This window comes from Sorex araneus, chromosome 11 (assembly GCF_027595985.1).
Source record: "Sorex araneus isolate mSorAra2 chromosome 11, mSorAra2.pri, whole genome shotgun sequence".
In the NCBI taxonomy this organism is placed as follows: domain Eukaryota; kingdom Metazoa; phylum Chordata; class Mammalia; order Eulipotyphla; family Soricidae; genus Sorex; species Sorex araneus.
In genome coordinates this window covers 36,304,719-36,321,827 of record NC_073312.1, presented here as the reverse complement: position 1 = coordinate 36,321,827, position 17,109 = coordinate 36,304,719, and the positions used below count along the sequence as shown (strand labels likewise).

Sequence of the window (17,109 nt, the reverse complement as noted above, 5' to 3'; positions counted from 1 at the left end):
TTGTGCAGTCTTTAGGATTTTCTAAGAGTATTTTATGTCATATGCAGCTCCTCTTTAGTTATTATTCACAAATATGTTGGTAAATATCTTATGGTTAGACAAGTTATTTTTCTTTCATTGAAGGAAAAAGTATGTTTTGAAATTACTCAAACTCCAGAAAAGTTCCCAGGACAGTACAAACAATTCCTATATTCCTGTTATCACAATTATCCACTGAGATTATTTTAATATTTTTATTCTATCACTCAGTCTTTTTCTCACTAATATCTGTCTGCTCCTTCTTTTCTCTTCTAATATAAGATGTTAGCAAGTGAATTCTCTGGGTTTAGTTTCAGGTCCTTTTCAGTTTGGAAGAGTTTCTATTATTTTTTTCTGTAATCAATGTCCCTTATCATATTGAAGAATATAACCCTTTAACCTATTATTTCATAAGATGACACTCAAAAATCTTTTTAAAAGTTTTATTTTTGAGCACAGTGGTACTCAGTGTTTCTCCTGGCTCTCTGCTTAAGGATCACTCTCGGTGGGGTTTGGGGGACCATATAGGCTGCAGGGGTGTTAACCCAGGTCTGTTGCCCAGACCTATCTATCTCTCCAGCCGAACACTAAACTTTCTGATATTTCTTTGGAACCACCTTGGATTGTGCATTTTTGTCTTACTTACTAAGAAAATAAATCTTTCTCAGAGTATTCTATTATTAACCATTCTTTTGTCCCACTCCATTACTATTGTATGTACCTTGATCAACTGGACATGTTGATCCCGACTGTGACTCTCTGACAGTGGTTCTTCTCTATTTAATTTGAATTTTATGGAATATATTTCAAAAAATGACACCAGTATACTTCTACTTCTGTTATGGCTGCGAAATGTTGAGTTGGCATTTATATATTATCTTTCTACACTTGCCAGTTGACATCCTACTGTAAAGAAGAGCTTGATCAGAGAAGTGGGCACTTAGATAATTTGGTGGGAATATTGTATGCCAGAAGCTTATTAATGAATAACTTTGTAACTCTGTAATTCACACTAATTTTTTAAAAAAAGAAAAAAATCAAGGGGATATATATTATCTAATGATAACAAACTCTTAGACTTTGACCAAAAAAATGTGTGGTACTTAATTTAAATTATGGTATATTATGACTTTACGGAGGAACAAGAACCAATATAATTATATATGTGTGTGAATTTGTGTGTGATAATATATGCATCTACAGATATATGGATAAAGAGATTTAGTTTAATATTTTATAAAATATATAAAATACTATCTAATGCTGGAGAGGTAGCTTAAAGGGATGAATTTCACACCTTGCATACATTCAGGAGGCTCTCTAATCGCTCTTCTACAGGGAGAATGGAAGTAAGAGATGACTATTAAACAATAAAATAATCTAAATAATCATTTTAAATGATAGATAACTATTTATATTAAAAAATTAACAGGTATAGGGGCTGGAGTGATAGCACAGCGGGTAGGGCATTTGCCTTGCACGCAGCCGACCTGGGTTCGATTCCCAGCATCCCATATGGTCCTCAAGCACTGCCAGGAGAGATTCCTGAGTGTAGAGCCAGGAGTAACTCCTGTGCATTGCTGGGTGTGACCTGAAAAGCAAAAATAAATAAATTAATTAACAGGTATCAATTTAAGTGCATCTTCCATAAAATATAGAAACATCTTATCATATTTACTTTGGATTCTGGTTTGAAATGTGTGAATGGTAACAATTATGCATATTCTATGGCTGTGTATTTTAACTATATAGGAACATTTATGACACAATCTGAATTGCTGAGTCATTCTAGGTATTTTTGCTTCTTTCCTCAAGTCAAACTCTGTATGTGCACTTAGTTTCAAAGCAATTTACCTTTTTCTAATAAATATTTTGGTCTTTTACCTTAAGTTTTAAAATTAATAGAAAAAATCAATTTTTCAGGCTCTATCATTTATATCATGTTTATTTACATAATCTGAATAATTTTGATAAAAATTTAAATGATACATATATTATATATGCTTATACTCCGTCTATTATATATAGATTAGTAACCTATTAGATATAGATATATTACAGATATCATTAGTGAGGTTTGGTTAGCTTAGGGAGTTTCTACTATATATTGATTGTTCAATTTATTCAATTTAGATCTTGATGAACCAGGAGTCATTTTGTCTCTTTATTGGTTATTTACCAGATTTTAAGTACTAAAAGGGCAACTTCATCTACCTTTATTAGCAGCATGTATCTCCAGAGTTTTATTTTATTTTCCTTTTCTTTCTAGTAAAATGGATGCCAGAAAACTAATTTGGAATTACTAAAGAAAGTCATGCTACATTTCAGAGTGGAATGGAAGATGCAGCTATTTTGTAACTCTGGAGAGTGTCTGATAGTCACTGTAGGGTGTATTCCTCTAAAATTAATTCACGGAATCAGATTTTATGTCTTTTTAAAAAATAACAATTATCTGGCAGTCATGCCCACAAACCACCTCTGAGCCATGCAAGCTCATCTATTGACCTTGTTCCAGAGACTGGAGACTCAAATAAACCTTGAAAGAGATCAACTAGTTGCAAAACATTCTTGGACACCCATTTCCAGATGAGGCCTCTGGGGCAACCTCAGGAGAGGGCAGGTCAGCTCCTGCCCTGCCAAAGCCCTAGATTTGGCAGTTAAAAATTCTGGATTTTCTGGTGTGACAACTGCAAATTCTGCAACACTGCCATAACAGTAGTAGCACACCAGATTGGATGGGATGTAACATAGAGGCCAACCAGTCTTGACTAACAAAACATTAACCCAGAAGACTTATCTTGCAATAATAGCTTACACTCACAGTGAGCCCACAGACAAGCATTTAATGTCCCCATAGTGAGATACAACAACTTTCACAATGTTTTTCCTATGGAAATATATTTTTTATTATTCTTTGGGAAACATTCAATGGGAATGTTTCCCAATTGTTGTATCCCCATAGTGAGATACAACAACTTTCACAATGTTTTTCCTATGGAAATATTTTTTTTATTATTCTGTTAGTCATTTAGTGGTTAAAAAGCAATATAAAATAAATTATTGTGGACCTGCTATGGAACAGACGAGAGGTGGTTGGGAAAGTGGAGACAATGATGGAAGGAAGGTGACAGTGGTGGTAGTATTGGTGTTGAAATATGAATACCTGTAATAGATTATCATGAACAACTTTGTAAACCAATGTGTTTAAATAAAGTGAAGGAAAAAAGTTGACAAATATTTACCTTCAGGGTTAAAAAGGGAAGAGTGAAAGGTTTTGTTCTAGCTTCTTCAAGAAGCAGTGTTAGAACAAATTGCGATACAATAGTTCTTGGGAGTCTAATAGTCTGTATGGAGATGGGTAATTAAACTAGAAAAAGCTGGACCAGAAATTTGATTGAAAATCTGTATTATTCCAGACTAAGATTGTTAGCATATTAGCACTGGGAGATTAGTCTTCTCTCATGTGAAATAAAATGATAGATACAGACATAGGTGTGGTGGGGCATCATGAGTTCTTTGAATATTGCCTAAGACTTGTCTGTGCAGAAAGGTGGACAAACAAGTCCTGAGGTTGTTCCATATCACTATTTATGCTTCTGCATTGCTATTTATTGCATTACTTACAGTTTTGTGATATTTTCTTTTTTTCTTTCCATATGAAATAACTTGTTCCAACATTTTGCATAAAACAAATTAGCTTTTATTTTGTTTTTAAATTCCAATGTTTTTAATTTAAAATGTTTGCTCAATTAATTATCATACTTTTGATCACTAAGTTTATTCTAATCAGAAAAGTTTGCATAGATCGCAATTAATGAAGCAGCCATCCAAAAACACATACTTTTTTGCACCGCACACCTGATTGTACTCTTTACATCAGCCTCTGCATATGAGGAATATTTCAGTTCAACAATCCCACCAGGAAAAGCATAGTGGATTTTTCACTCACTGATTCCTAAGACTTGAAAGGTGGTATATTATTATTATTATTATTATTATTATTATTATTGGACTGGAGTGGCAGCACAGTGGGTAGGGCTTTTGCCTTGCTCACGGCCGACCAAGGTTCGATTCCTCCATTTCTCTCAGAGATCCTGGCAAGCTACTCAGAGTATCCCACCCGCACGGCAGAGCCTGGCAAGCTCCTCGTGGCATATTCGATATGCCAAAAAGAGTAACAACAAGTCTCACAATGGAGACCTTACTGGTTCCCACTCGAGCAAATAGATGAACAGGATGACAGTGCTACAGTACAGTGCTATTATTATTGCTATTATTATTATTATTATTATTATTATTATTAGGTTCTGGGTTTAAATGGGCAAGAATTTCCTTCAGCTGTCATTAGTCCTGGTTGAAGTTAAACCAAGGTGGGAAAAAAATGGATAGAGTCACACATTTGTTAAGAGAGAGAGAAAGAGAGAGAGAGAGAAAGAGAGAGAGAGAGAAAGAGAGAGAGAGAAGAGAAAGTAGGTGTTCAAGTCATTGAATAGAAAACTACCTGTATTTAAAAAATTGTATGACTTGGAACTAAAAGAAAGGGAGAGTACTTCTCATGAGTGGCTTCACTGAGAAAAATGAGAGAGTCTCATTAGAAAATAGTAAGGGAGATGATCACTTTAGCTCAGAGATCACATTCCCTGTATGAGGATGTGTATGTTTAAGACAAGGAGCAAAGGGAAAGATATCAGAGTAGGAGTTATGTCTTCCAATCTAGAACTGTTTCCCAATTGCAATGGAAAAGCCACACCATGGGGTTCGCCATTAATGGCAATGTTCTGTGATATCCATGACTTTTGCCTTCTTCTAGCTTAAGAGGAAGGCTATGATGTGAGTCCCTGTGGCCAGAGCTCTGCAGAGGTACCCACTGTAGGTCTTGAGGATGAGCATAAGGAAGTAGCAGAGAACCACCTGGATGATGTGCAGCACTGTCTGGAGGAGGTGACGGAAGCTCAGCATCTGTTGCCCAATGGTTTTGTTTTTCTTTGTCAGGATGGTTCCTTTTGGTCCTAGCACAGGCACGAAACTGTAAAGGATGCTGACTTGAGAATTGCTCAATAGCCTCTCTTAAGCTACCTGAGTCCCTCACAGTATATTGAGACTAAAAACACTGCCACAAAAGCATCAGTCATTCTCCAACTATACTGATCACCAAACAAGCAAACAATATCCCCACATTCATATGGGCAAAATAGATAGTGATTGGCATCATCATCATGTTTCCCAGGTCGTGGTGAAAGGATGAGATGGTGGAGTGATCATGAGAAGGAGGCCAGGTGCTATTCTATCCATGGAGCTTATCCACATATGGTGGGAATGATGATCCATTTTTCCAGCTGAGTCAGCATAAGATTCTTAGAAGGAAAATTCAGTGGTGCTGTGAGAGCCTCCCTCACAGAACCTTCAACCTTAACTGACCTCTATTAGTTTTTGTGGTGTGAAGAAAACCTTTATCTATTATTTCTGAATGATGATTTTTCTGGGCAAAATAATTTTGACTTTCAGATTTTATCTTTTGGTAATATGACTACTACGTCCTCTATTGTTTTACTTTCTTCTAGCCTGCTAAGGGTTTCTGATGAGAAATCTGAGGGAAGCCTAATAGAAACGCTTTTGTATATTATATGCCCCAGCGACCTCTCACCTAGTAGTCTTTAATTTTTTTCTTTATCACTGAATTTTATAATTTAACAAGTATGTGTTTTACAGATGGGCTGGAGCCATAGGAAGATTTCAGTTCAACAATTCCACCAGGAATAGCATAGTGGATTTCTCACTCACTGATTCCTAAGACTTGAAAGGTGGTATATTATTATTATTATTGTTATTATTACTATTATTATTATTATTATTATTATTGGACTGGAGTGACAGCACAGTGGGTAGGGTGTTTGCGTTGCACGTGGCCGACCCAGGTTCGATTCCTCCACCCCTCTCAGAGAGCCCGGCAAGCTACCGAGAGTATCCTGCCTGCACTGCAAAGTCTGGCAAGCTCCCCATGGCGTATTCTATATGCCAAAAACAGTAACAACAAGTCTCACAATGGTGATGTTACTGGTGTCCCCTTAAGAAAATCAATCGATGACAACAGAATGACAGTGACAGTGACAGTGTTATACAGATAGATTATTTTTCATTCAGAGATTAAGGTATTCTCTCAGCCTCCTTTGACTCTCTGATTAATTCTTTCCTTGGGTTTTGAAATTCTCAGGCTTTATTCCCTCAAATGTGGTCTTTGTTCCTGCCTTCCTCTCTTCACCTTCTGAAATTCCCAATATTATGATATTTAATATAAAACAAAATATCTTTGAGAGTGAAAAGAATAGATATTGGCATTACACAAGGAATGTTGGAATCAACAAGGATTTTCTCCAACATATTAGAACATATGGACAGTCCTCTAATTTATCCTATAGACTATCAGAATGTGCTTTCTAAAACACTTGTCTGATCCTGTCACATCTCTCTTATTGTGTCTAGGTGGTAGAGCGCACTATTCTAATGTCTTGAGTATTCTGCTCTGCTTGACTGCATTTCCTATTATAAAACAATCAATTAACTGCCTGCAGCTTTTGTTGTTTGTGATAAATTTTAGCAAGTAGAATTCTTTCCTGGGATAGATCACTTTTGGGTATAATAAAACAAGCTGTGGAATTTGAAAGACTTGGAATATCGAGCCCTGACACAAGACTTATTCAAGATTAATTCTTTCTCATCCAACAGAAAACACTGTCCCCACATAACCTTTAGTCCTTAGCTCACACTTATCCATGGCTGTGATAGCAGTAGTTGGCTATACCAATGAAAAAAACAGATTAATTAATGACTGGACAGGCATAATGTGTTCACATTTCTCATTTGCATGCTACTATTCTTCACATTATATTTCTTCTTTTCAGAGATACAAACAAAAACCATTTTTAAAACATAAGAACACATTTACTTTATATTCAGTGAAGACCTTTCTTTAAAGCATCTTTGAGAAAAACCAGAAATGCTTTCAATTAATATTTGAGTTAGTCTATAAATAGAAGGAAATGTAGAGCATCATGCTGAGTGACATGAGTCAGGAGAGGGACACATATAGAATGACTGCATTCATTTATGATATATACATATATGCATATATGTATGTGCATGTACATATACACACATATATAATATATATGTGAGTGTGTTAGAAGACTAATATTCAAAGCCAGGAAAAACAGATGCTAGGAGAACTCTTCAATGGTTAGAACCAACCACAAGTATGTGTGGGGTGGAAGGTAGGTAAGACAGATCAGGGAACAATAGGACAATAATAGCTGGAAATGATCACATTGGAAAAGAACTGAGTGCTGAAAGTAGGTAAAGGGATATTCCTGATAACCTTTCAGCATTTGTATTGCAAACCACACTTTCCAAAGTGGAAAGTAGGGGAGGGAGAATGGGGGGAGGGAGAGAGAGATGGAGAGAGAGAAAGAGAGAAGAAAAGAAGAGGAGAAGGAGAAGAAGGAGGAGGAGTAAGACGAGGAAGAAGGAGAAGAGAAGGAGGAGGAGGAGAAGAAGAAGCAGAAGAAGATGATGATGAAGAAGAAGAACAAGAAGAACAAGAAGAAGAAGAAGAAGAAGAAGAAGAAGAAGAAGAAGAAGAAGAAGAAGAAGAAGAAGAAGAAGAAGAAGAAGAAGAGAAAGAGGAAGAGGTAGAGGAAGAAGAAGAGAAGGAAGAAGAGGAGGAAGAGGAAGAGGAGGAGGAGGAAGAGGAAGAGGAAAGAAGAGTGACTAGCATACAGGCAGGCTGTGGCAGGGAGTAATGGTAAGGAAATTGGGGACACTAGTGCTGGGAAATGTACACTGATGGAGGGATGGGTGTTGGAACACTATGACTAGAACATAGTCATTAACAGCTTTGTAAGGGTTTATCTCACAGTGATTCAACAAAAATAAATTTAAATAAATAAATAAAAATAGAAACAATTTTTATTATATAAGGAGATTATATTCATTGAAAATGTGTAAAACCCTATCTGCAGGGCTGTGTAAAATCCTACATGTGATCAGAGCTGGGCTCTCTGGGCTGTTCTCTCTCGACACCCGAGTTTGGTGCTGTCAAACCACTTCTCCACCCAGGACAGCTGTTGCCTTGGCCAGACAAAGGAAGAAAGAGGACCAATGTGGTTGCTGATTAGTTGCCTCTCCAACCCTCCCTCTCTCCCTCTCCCTCTCCCTCTCCCTCTCTCTCTCTTTCTCTCTCTCTCTCTCTCTGTCTATTTAACCACGGAATTCTTTCTTCCCACTGTATTTGTCTCCTCTATCTCTCTCTGCTGTTTCTCCTTCTCTTCTTTTCTTCAATCAATCAATCCATCTCTTTCTTTCTTTCTTTCTTTCTTTCTTTCTTTCTTTCTTTCTTTCTTTCTTTCTTTCTTTCTTTCTTTCTTTCTTTCTTTCTTTCTTTCTTTCTTCCTTCCTTCCTTCCTTCCTTCCTTCCTTCCTTCCTTCCTTCCTTCCTTCCTTCCTTCCTTCCTTTCTTTCTTTCTTTCTTTCTTTCTTTCTTTCTTTCTTTCTTTCTTTCTTTCTTTCTTTCTTTCTTTCTTTCTTTCTTTCTTTCTTTTCTTTCTTCTCTCACCACACCTCCCCAACCACGCCTCCACCAGGAAGCATGATCAAAAATGTTTTTCCAGAGTTCGCAACCACCTGCAGACCACAAGGGCAAAGCAGCCCTTAAGATGTGTTTCTCCTCTCCTCAGGCCTGCTGCTTAATTAATATCTTTAATTCTCCTTCCTAATATTTACCATTCTATATGGACACAGTAACAGATACTTTTAGGCTTATAGGGTGGCTCTCCTAGGAACATCTCACCACAGATTCAGACTACAATGCTCAGACCGGATTAATCATTCCTAACCCCAGAAGGGTCCAAATATAGTTATTACTTTTGGATCATGACAGAATTTGTCCATGACCAAGCTCTTAACTTATAGTTAAGCGTTAGGGCCCTTTGACCAGACCCATTTTGATTCCAGGGTAGCTCATAGCTCACGGCTTGCTCTGGGTCCATCCAGTCCCTCTTTGGGAACCTTCTTTTGGGGATCTAGGAAGTAAGGGAAACTGAGGCTTAAGTTTAGAGAGCAGATGTCCAGGAGGTAAATTATATGGAGTCAATCAACTCCCAAGCCATAGGCTTGTCTTTTTAACTCTCTTCCTGTATCCATGCAGAAAGCAATTGCTCTGAAATAACTAACCATACAAAGGGCATTAAGGAGAAGAGAAAGACAATATTTACAAGAGTTAGAGTCTGATCAGGAGATAAATGTAATTGACAGGTTGGGGGGCAATCAACAAACACAAGCTCCTAGTGGCCAGGGAGGAAGGGCAAACAAACGTTATCCTACAGAGAACACTTGGAAAGAACAGAATAATAAGAGAAATACCTGTTCTTATATCTTTAATATAGATTATCACTTCTCGGCCTTTTGACTAAAATCAAGTGTAAAATACAGATTAATTCTGCATACACTTTCCAATGTGTGTTATGTGAATAAAACTGATCTTACATGGCATAGAGGGATTCCAAAGGCAGACTTTTGAGAAAACAAACACTATGGTGAAAAGGTGAGTTGGAAATTTTGTATGCATGGAACCTTATCATAGTAACTGTATTATAAATCAATGACTAATAAAAACTAAAAAAAAATGCCTACTACATATATCTGACATACATATCTTCCTGTTTTTATTATCTCTTTACAAGTAATTTTGTGAGAATTTTTGGTACTTTTTTTAAACTTGTGAGTTTCCTAGCCAACTTGATGGACTTGGCATTTGTTATGTGTGGCTGGGTCTTGTAGCTATCTGTCTAGGCAACTTTACTGATGGAGTTTCAAGTTCTTTGGTTGCTTATTAGGAAATGATCAATTTTAAGCTCCACAAAATGCATCTTTTAAAAGTTTTATTACATCCTTTTATCTGCTTTTGTTCAGGAGGCTAAAATAAGACAAGAAATAAAGAATTTGTTTACAGTGAAGTTCAAACTCAATACATATTTTTTCCTGAATAACGTTCTTGTGCAGTTTTTCTTCAATTATGTGTTGTATGCCTTTGTATGATTTACCTGGCTAATTTGAACACAGAATGAAAGGACATTACTAGGAAAATATAAAAATAAGTATTTCATAAGTTTCCAATTATAAGTAGATATTTATACTACACAAGCAGTTTGAAAAATCTGAAAAATTATCAGAATATGTCTTATAAGTTAGCTCATATTTTATTTTTTAAATAAGTTTTTAAATAAAAATTTCATGTATTTCTGGCTCAGAGTCCTTTATATTTGATGTGAGCTAGACATTTTTGAACACAACAGTGAGAAATGCTGCCCAGAGATGACAGTATAAGAGAGCTATTACCTACTTTCAAATTAAAAGAATGATGTAAAAATGAAAGTCAAATTTCTTTAAGTATTTTTTCTTAGTGTCTGTTACCTTGATGTTTTACTTTACTTACATTTAAATAAAAAGATCCATCTATGCTATAGAAATATTACTTCATACACTCGAGAGATTTTTTGTGCCCTCTATTTTATAAATATAGATAGGAGTCCAATAGAATGAAAGTTGGATTTGAGGTTTTTTTAAAAGACTGTAATGGTTTCTTGCTTTTGAAATTTTAAAACCCTATAGCATTAACCTTCAGTGAAGGAAGTGTTAGTTATCTATTATCATTTTCTGCCTTTAGAATTAATCTTGATTGTAATTGTGGCAAAAGCTTAATTGGGAATACTTTGCTAATGACAAATACAAGATCCAAAAAATTTATGATTATGTCAACATAATTGGGAAATTGTTTATATTTCCTAGCTAAACATTGGGGATTTGAAGACACTGTTTTAATGACTAGTACTTATGCTCACCTCCATTCTTCAGTGAACAAACAATAACTCACAAGCCTGCAGTTTTTTATATCACCTGTAGTTGGTGGCTTGGTGTTTCCTTGGTAGCTTAGGGCAGTCAGTTCACTTATATTTCTGGATAGTTATTCTTTTATTTTGGATTATAAGGTACCGATGATTGAAATGTGGAAAAGGGAGTGTGGAATTTGAAGAAAATAACAAAATAATAATAAACAGGGGTAATTTATTCAATACATTTAGATTATAAAATATTGATCAATAACTTCATTGTAAAAGGTAAAAAGACAAAATTGTTAAGATAGTCGTGCTGAAATATTTAAATTACACTATGAAGAAAAAAAAGTCGAATCACCAGTTCACAGAACTTACAACATACCTGATACTATAGTATTAGTAAAAAGAACATTTTCTCAACTAAAATTATAAGAAGTTTATAAATTCAGATTTATTTCTGAATTTATAAACTCATTTACAAATTTACAAACAAATTCAGAAAAGGAGTATTATTAATCATGAATTGTAACTTTCAAGAAAAACAAATATGATAAAACTATATTGAAAAAAATTATTTAGAAGAGAAATTATAGCAAAACATGAATGACAGATGTGATTAAGAGACCAAGTAGTGTACATGGACATGTACATTTCATGGAGAGTAAAAGTCAAGCTCCATAAAATGGATTCTGAGAATCTCTAAAATACACTGATCACTTTTTCTTTGTGACATCCTTTCTAGGTTCTCTCTCTTTTTTTTACTTTATTCCAGCACATTTACTTGTATGAATTCTAGCTGTCATTCACACCTTCTGGGCATATTGCCAGTCATCCTCAAAATAGGTGGAGCCACAAAACCAGAAAACACATATTCTATCCCTATTTCTCTGAATCTGACTGTACTACCTCATAGAAATTACCGGGAACAAAATAATTTTACTACCTTTTATTTGATTCAAGCCTCATGAAATTGTCAAATAATGGCAATATTTAAACGGAGAAGAAATTAAATCAATTCTTCAAATTGTTTAGTCTTGATCTCTTTAAATCAACAAATGTCAGGCAAAATCAAAGAGGATGTAATAAAGTAAGGAGATGTGGACACTGCATAGAAATATTTATGTATCACCACAGGAAATTGCATCTCTTCATTTGTTTGCTGACAAGTGTTGTTAAATCCACAGGCTTGATGTAATTAACCCCAGTTACCAAGGGGCTAATTATCTAGACTTGTTTCCATCAACTTTATCTTTCCTTAAACAAGAGGTTTGCAAGGCTTTCTTCTGCCATCTATTTTCATCTTTTCTTTGATGCCTTATCCATGTTTTCAATAACTGTTACTTTCAAAATTTACTTGTTGGGCTGGAGCAATAGCACAGCGGGTAGGGCGTTTTTGCCTTGCACGCGGTCGACAGGGTTCGATTCCCAGCCTCCCATATGGTCCCCCTGAGCCCCGCCAGGAGTAGTTCCTGAGTGCATGAACCAGGAGTAACCCCTGTGCATCGCCGGGTGTGACCCAAAAACAAACAAAAAAAATTTACTTGTTATTTGTTAAATGCCAGACTAAATAGCCTTTTCCAAGTCTTCACCAGTAGTGCCTGAAAGGCACTAGTTCATCACCCACTAGCAAACATTCTCCATTTGGTGTTTCCTTGACGGTTTCTTTTTTCTCCTTTAGTAGGTCCTTCCAATCTTTACTTTTTCACTCTCTCCATTTATTGAGTCCTGACTAGTAATAATCTCTAGATTTTGGGGCTGGAGCAATAGCACAGCGGGTAGGACGTTTGCCTTGCACTCAGTCGACCCGGATTCGAATCCCAGCATCCCATATGGTCCCCCAAGCACCACCAAGAGTAATTCCTGAGTGCATGAGCCAGGAGTAACCCTTGTGCATCGTCGACTGTGACCCAAAAAGGGAAAAAAAAAAGAAAAATCTCTAGATTTTGTGTCATCAGCATTCACTTTTGTGAGTTTATGCACCATGATAATTTGTCATCCCTGTAATACTATTTCATCTTTAAATTCAACTTTATTGTTTCACTTGTCTTCTCTGTCACATTTACACACACTTATAGGTGTTGCCTCATATACTCTGAAGAGCAGCATAGCTAAAATTAAATTCTAGATCTTTTCCTATTCCGAAGCCCAGCGTTTCTTGATCATTAATTCAATCTTCCTGAAATAAGACTTCAAAACAAAAGAAACATTTAATGAATAAGAAAGTTAAGACATTGAAACTTCTTTGAAACCCCCAAAGAAGTTTCTGTTTTCAGCTTCTTTGTGTCTTCAATGTAGATACTCAAATATACCTGAGTAAGTGGTGATTCAACAACGTTTCTAGTTAACATCATCCAGTGCATTCTAGCTCCCAATTTTTTCTATTTTATTTATTCTACTTGGTTTCCATGCAACTTGTCAATAAAAAAATAACACTCATTTGTGGCTCAACTGAAATCTTATCCAAATTCTTTGGCTAAAATTGCTTTCCCATGACAGCTTTTGCACAGGAGAGTCCTTTTAGGATAGTGATAGAAATTCAAGAAGTTCCCAGAAAGCTGAATCCTGGTCTGATTCCCCTGTTTTTAAATCCCTCACAGCATCCAGAGAAACCATGCTTAAATGGGATGGCATAATATCTTGGCAAGAACTACCCCCATGCCCCCAAAAAAGACTAATAAATTTTTAAAAGAAATTTGGGAGCTTTTCTTCATTACCTACAACTAAACATTAACATAGAATCACTGGAAATATTGAAGTGCATCTGAAAGAACCAGGCACACATTTACATCCTGTTAGCTAGTTCTTTAATAGTTGCCTTCTAAATTACAGGGCATGTAGAAAAAGAAGAGATTTACACAAGCATGAATTTATGACAGAAAAAGAAAGTCTGACTAGACTGACAATTTTAGTTAGAATATTTGAAGCCAGAATCTGCCCAGGCATTTGTTCACTCTTCCAGATCACTTGAAGGGAGAGTTCTGATGACAGCCTCCAACTCATATCTTAGCTGTCCTTATGAAATGCATCACTGATGTGCATGCCAAACCCAGAATTCTGAGTAGGGATTCCTGACAATGTTCTCTGCAGGGCTGACCTCAAGCTAAATGTGTCTTCTTCCTTCACCTATGCTCAGGGTTGCTAAAATTTTCTTTTAGTTCGTGCCTTTCACTGCCTCTCTTCCAAAACACTTGCAAGACACTTTTCCCATCAGTAGTGGAGAAATAGGAAAGGTGACAATTTTTGAATCAAAATATACACGTATGGCTACTTTAAGTCAAAGAGTTTTTTTCCAGGTTAATAAAAACTGAAAGTAGACACATGTCTCTCTTCTTTCTTCATCTTCTACTTTGGCATCCTGACAGAACCATCTCAAAATACTTTATTTCTCCTGACATTTATTTCTATTTTAAATCATTTATTTGTGTATGTATTGGACCCAGGTTCGATTCCTCTGTCTCTCTCGGAGAGCCTGGCAAGCTACGAGAGCATCCCGCCCACAGGGCAGAGCCTGGCAAGCTACCCATGGCGTATTCAATATGCCAAAAATAGTAACAACAAGTCTCACAATGGAAACATTACTGGTGCCCACTTGAGCAAATCTATGAACAACAGGATGACAGTGCTACAGTACTATATATTTTTTAATGTAACATCATTATGTATTCTTCTGTTAATTTAATAATTCAGAATTCATAACACCTAACCCCTTGATTCTGCTTCCTCCTCCAAATGACTGTATATTTGGAGGTATGACTGGTTGCAAAAAATAGTACTTTCGTTGAACAAAACCAGTATTGCTACAATAGTTGTATAATATATTTTGATCATATATCTTGTTTAATGTTTTTGTTAAAAATGTATAATTTTAATACTTATTAGCAACTATTAAACCAAGCTCAGATTTCTCAAAAGAATATCTAACAATGTAGGCAAGAACTAGTTTCTCAGTTACCTTTTTGGTGGTGGTGGAGAGCTCCAAAGTGGTGCTTAGGATGCTCAGGGACCCTTCCCAGCAATGCCCAGCCATTCAGGTCAGCAGGAGTGTCATGGTGACAAGATGGAACTGGGATTGAGAACATGCAAGAACTCAGAACTTGTATTACATCTCTGGCCTCAATTTTCTTCCATTACTTTTCCTTTTTTTCCCTTCTTGCAGTCTGTCCTATGAATTTTGAAAGACATTCATTCTTACTAATTACTTCTGAGATCATTTATGAAGTACTATTCTATAACTCTTATTATCATTTTAGTAATTTCCTTTATTCCTTCCTTATGTTGGATGCCCTATTTCTCTGTCCCATGAAATTCTATTTCTTGTTGGAGGGTGGGAGGGTGTCCTTATTTCTGACAGGTACATTTTAGTGGCTACCTAGAGAAGATACAGATGAGGTATTTTGTTATACAAATAAAATTCACATGTTTTCTTATGTCATCTCTACTTTTTCCTACCCTTCTCATATTCTTCCTCTTAGGTACCTTAGTTATCTCAGGTCTTTTGTTTTATGACACTATAATGTGGGAAATGATATTTTATTGTGATTTTAATTTTCATTTCTTTGATAATCAGTTATGATGATCATCCTTTCAAGTTCTTTCATCTATCTGAATATCCTCTTTGTAAAACTATCCATTCAGATACCCAGCCATTTAAATAATGTTATATTTGATTTTTGCTGTTGAGATTATGGATTATTTACATACATTGAATATTAATCATATATAAGATGTGCAAATATATTCTCCCATTAAGTAAACCATCTTACATTCCATTTATATATTCTTTAGCTGAGTAAAAGCTTTTCAGCTTAATGTAATCCTAATTGCTTAATTTTTTTTTTTAAAATTTTGAGCCACACCAGAGGTGTCAGGGTTTACTCTTGTCTCTGTACTCAGGGATCGCTCCTGATGAGGCTTAGGGGACAATATGGGATGCTGAGGATAGAACCCAGGTCACCGCATGCAAGGCCTGACCCCCTACCTGATATCTATTTCTCTCGCCTCCTAATTTTCAATTTCCTTGTGGCTAGAGCTGAGTTTTCAGACATGTCTAACTCTGGTGTCATGAAGTTTTTAATCTAATTTTTATCTTTTTTGTGGTTTCAAGTCTTACATTCAGGCTTTTAATTCATTTTCAGTTTGAATTTATTTTTGTTTATGGTGTTAGAGAAAACTTCCATTTTATACATTTACATATGGCCATTCAGTTTCTTAGTGCTATTTGTTGAAGAGATTTTCCTTTTTTCATTGTGTGGACTTTGATCCTTCATTATAGATTAAGCAACAATATCTGTGGTTATCAGTATCATTCCACTGATTCATGTGTCTATTTTTAATTTAAATACTATAAAGTTTAATCACTATTATTTTGTAGTATAGTTTGAAGTCACCTTCAAACATGATACATTTTTCTTCTATTTCCTTAAGATTTCTATAGTTTTATAAAGTCTTTTGATTTCATGTGAACCTTAGGATTGTTCAATTTATTTTTTATATTGAAATTGATGACACATTAAAACAGATAACTCTTTGGGTAAAATTGATGTTTCACTATATTAATTTTTTTATTAATTCATAAGGAATGTCTTTTCATTTCCCAATACTTTCAATGTCTATTAAACTTTTATAATAATTATCTTTATTTTCAGTTAGATTCATAAATATTGAATTATTTTGTATGTAACCATACATGAGATTTTTAAATTTTTTTTCTTTTTGTTAGTTGTGTATATGAATGCAACACTTGTGTACATGAATACATGTGTTGTGTGTATGATTACAACATTTTGTAATCAACCATCTTTCTGTATTTGTTGTTTCTGTTAGCTTAATGTTAATGAATTCCTAGGGTTTCCAATATACATTATTATATCATCTGCAAATACTTGTTTACGGTGTTAGTCATTCTTTTCTGATATGTATTCCCTTAATCTCTTAATTGGGCTAGCTAAGAACTGTTAAACTAGAATAAATTGAAGAAGTGGTGCTAATGTTCTATAAACCTTACCTTATTCCTAATTTTGAAGAAAAATAAGGTTTTTTAAATCATTGATTAGGATATTGGTTGTAATTTTGTAGTATATGATCTTTATCATATATGTGCCTTTCATATAATTTTATTGTTTTTAATCATAAATGAGAGCTGGAAATGATAAAATATTTCTGGTTTTAGCACTTACTATAAAATTATTTGCCTCTTTTTTATAAC

At 35.2% G+C, this 17,109-nt stretch overlaps 1 long non-coding RNA gene and 1 pseudogene across 2 annotated transcripts in view; both read right to left on the bottom strand.

Annotated features, from left to right (window-relative positions):
- Positions 1-1,148: 1,148 nt before the first annotated feature.
- LOC129399433 (uncharacterized) overlaps positions 1,149-17,109 on the bottom strand; it is a 417,723-nt gene continuing 401,762 nt past the window's right edge. The window contains exon 8 of one of the 2 annotated variants that reach the window (XR_008627080.1): positions 1,149-1,609. This is a non-coding gene — a long non-coding RNA (uncharacterized LOC129399433). Of the gene's footprint in view, positions 1,610-14,889; positions 14,968-17,109 lie in introns of those variants that run through there. The other variant, XR_008627082.1, reaches the window with a different exon arrangement.
- Positions 4,783-5,346, bottom strand: LOC101548119 (high affinity copper uptake protein 1-like; annotated as a pseudogene).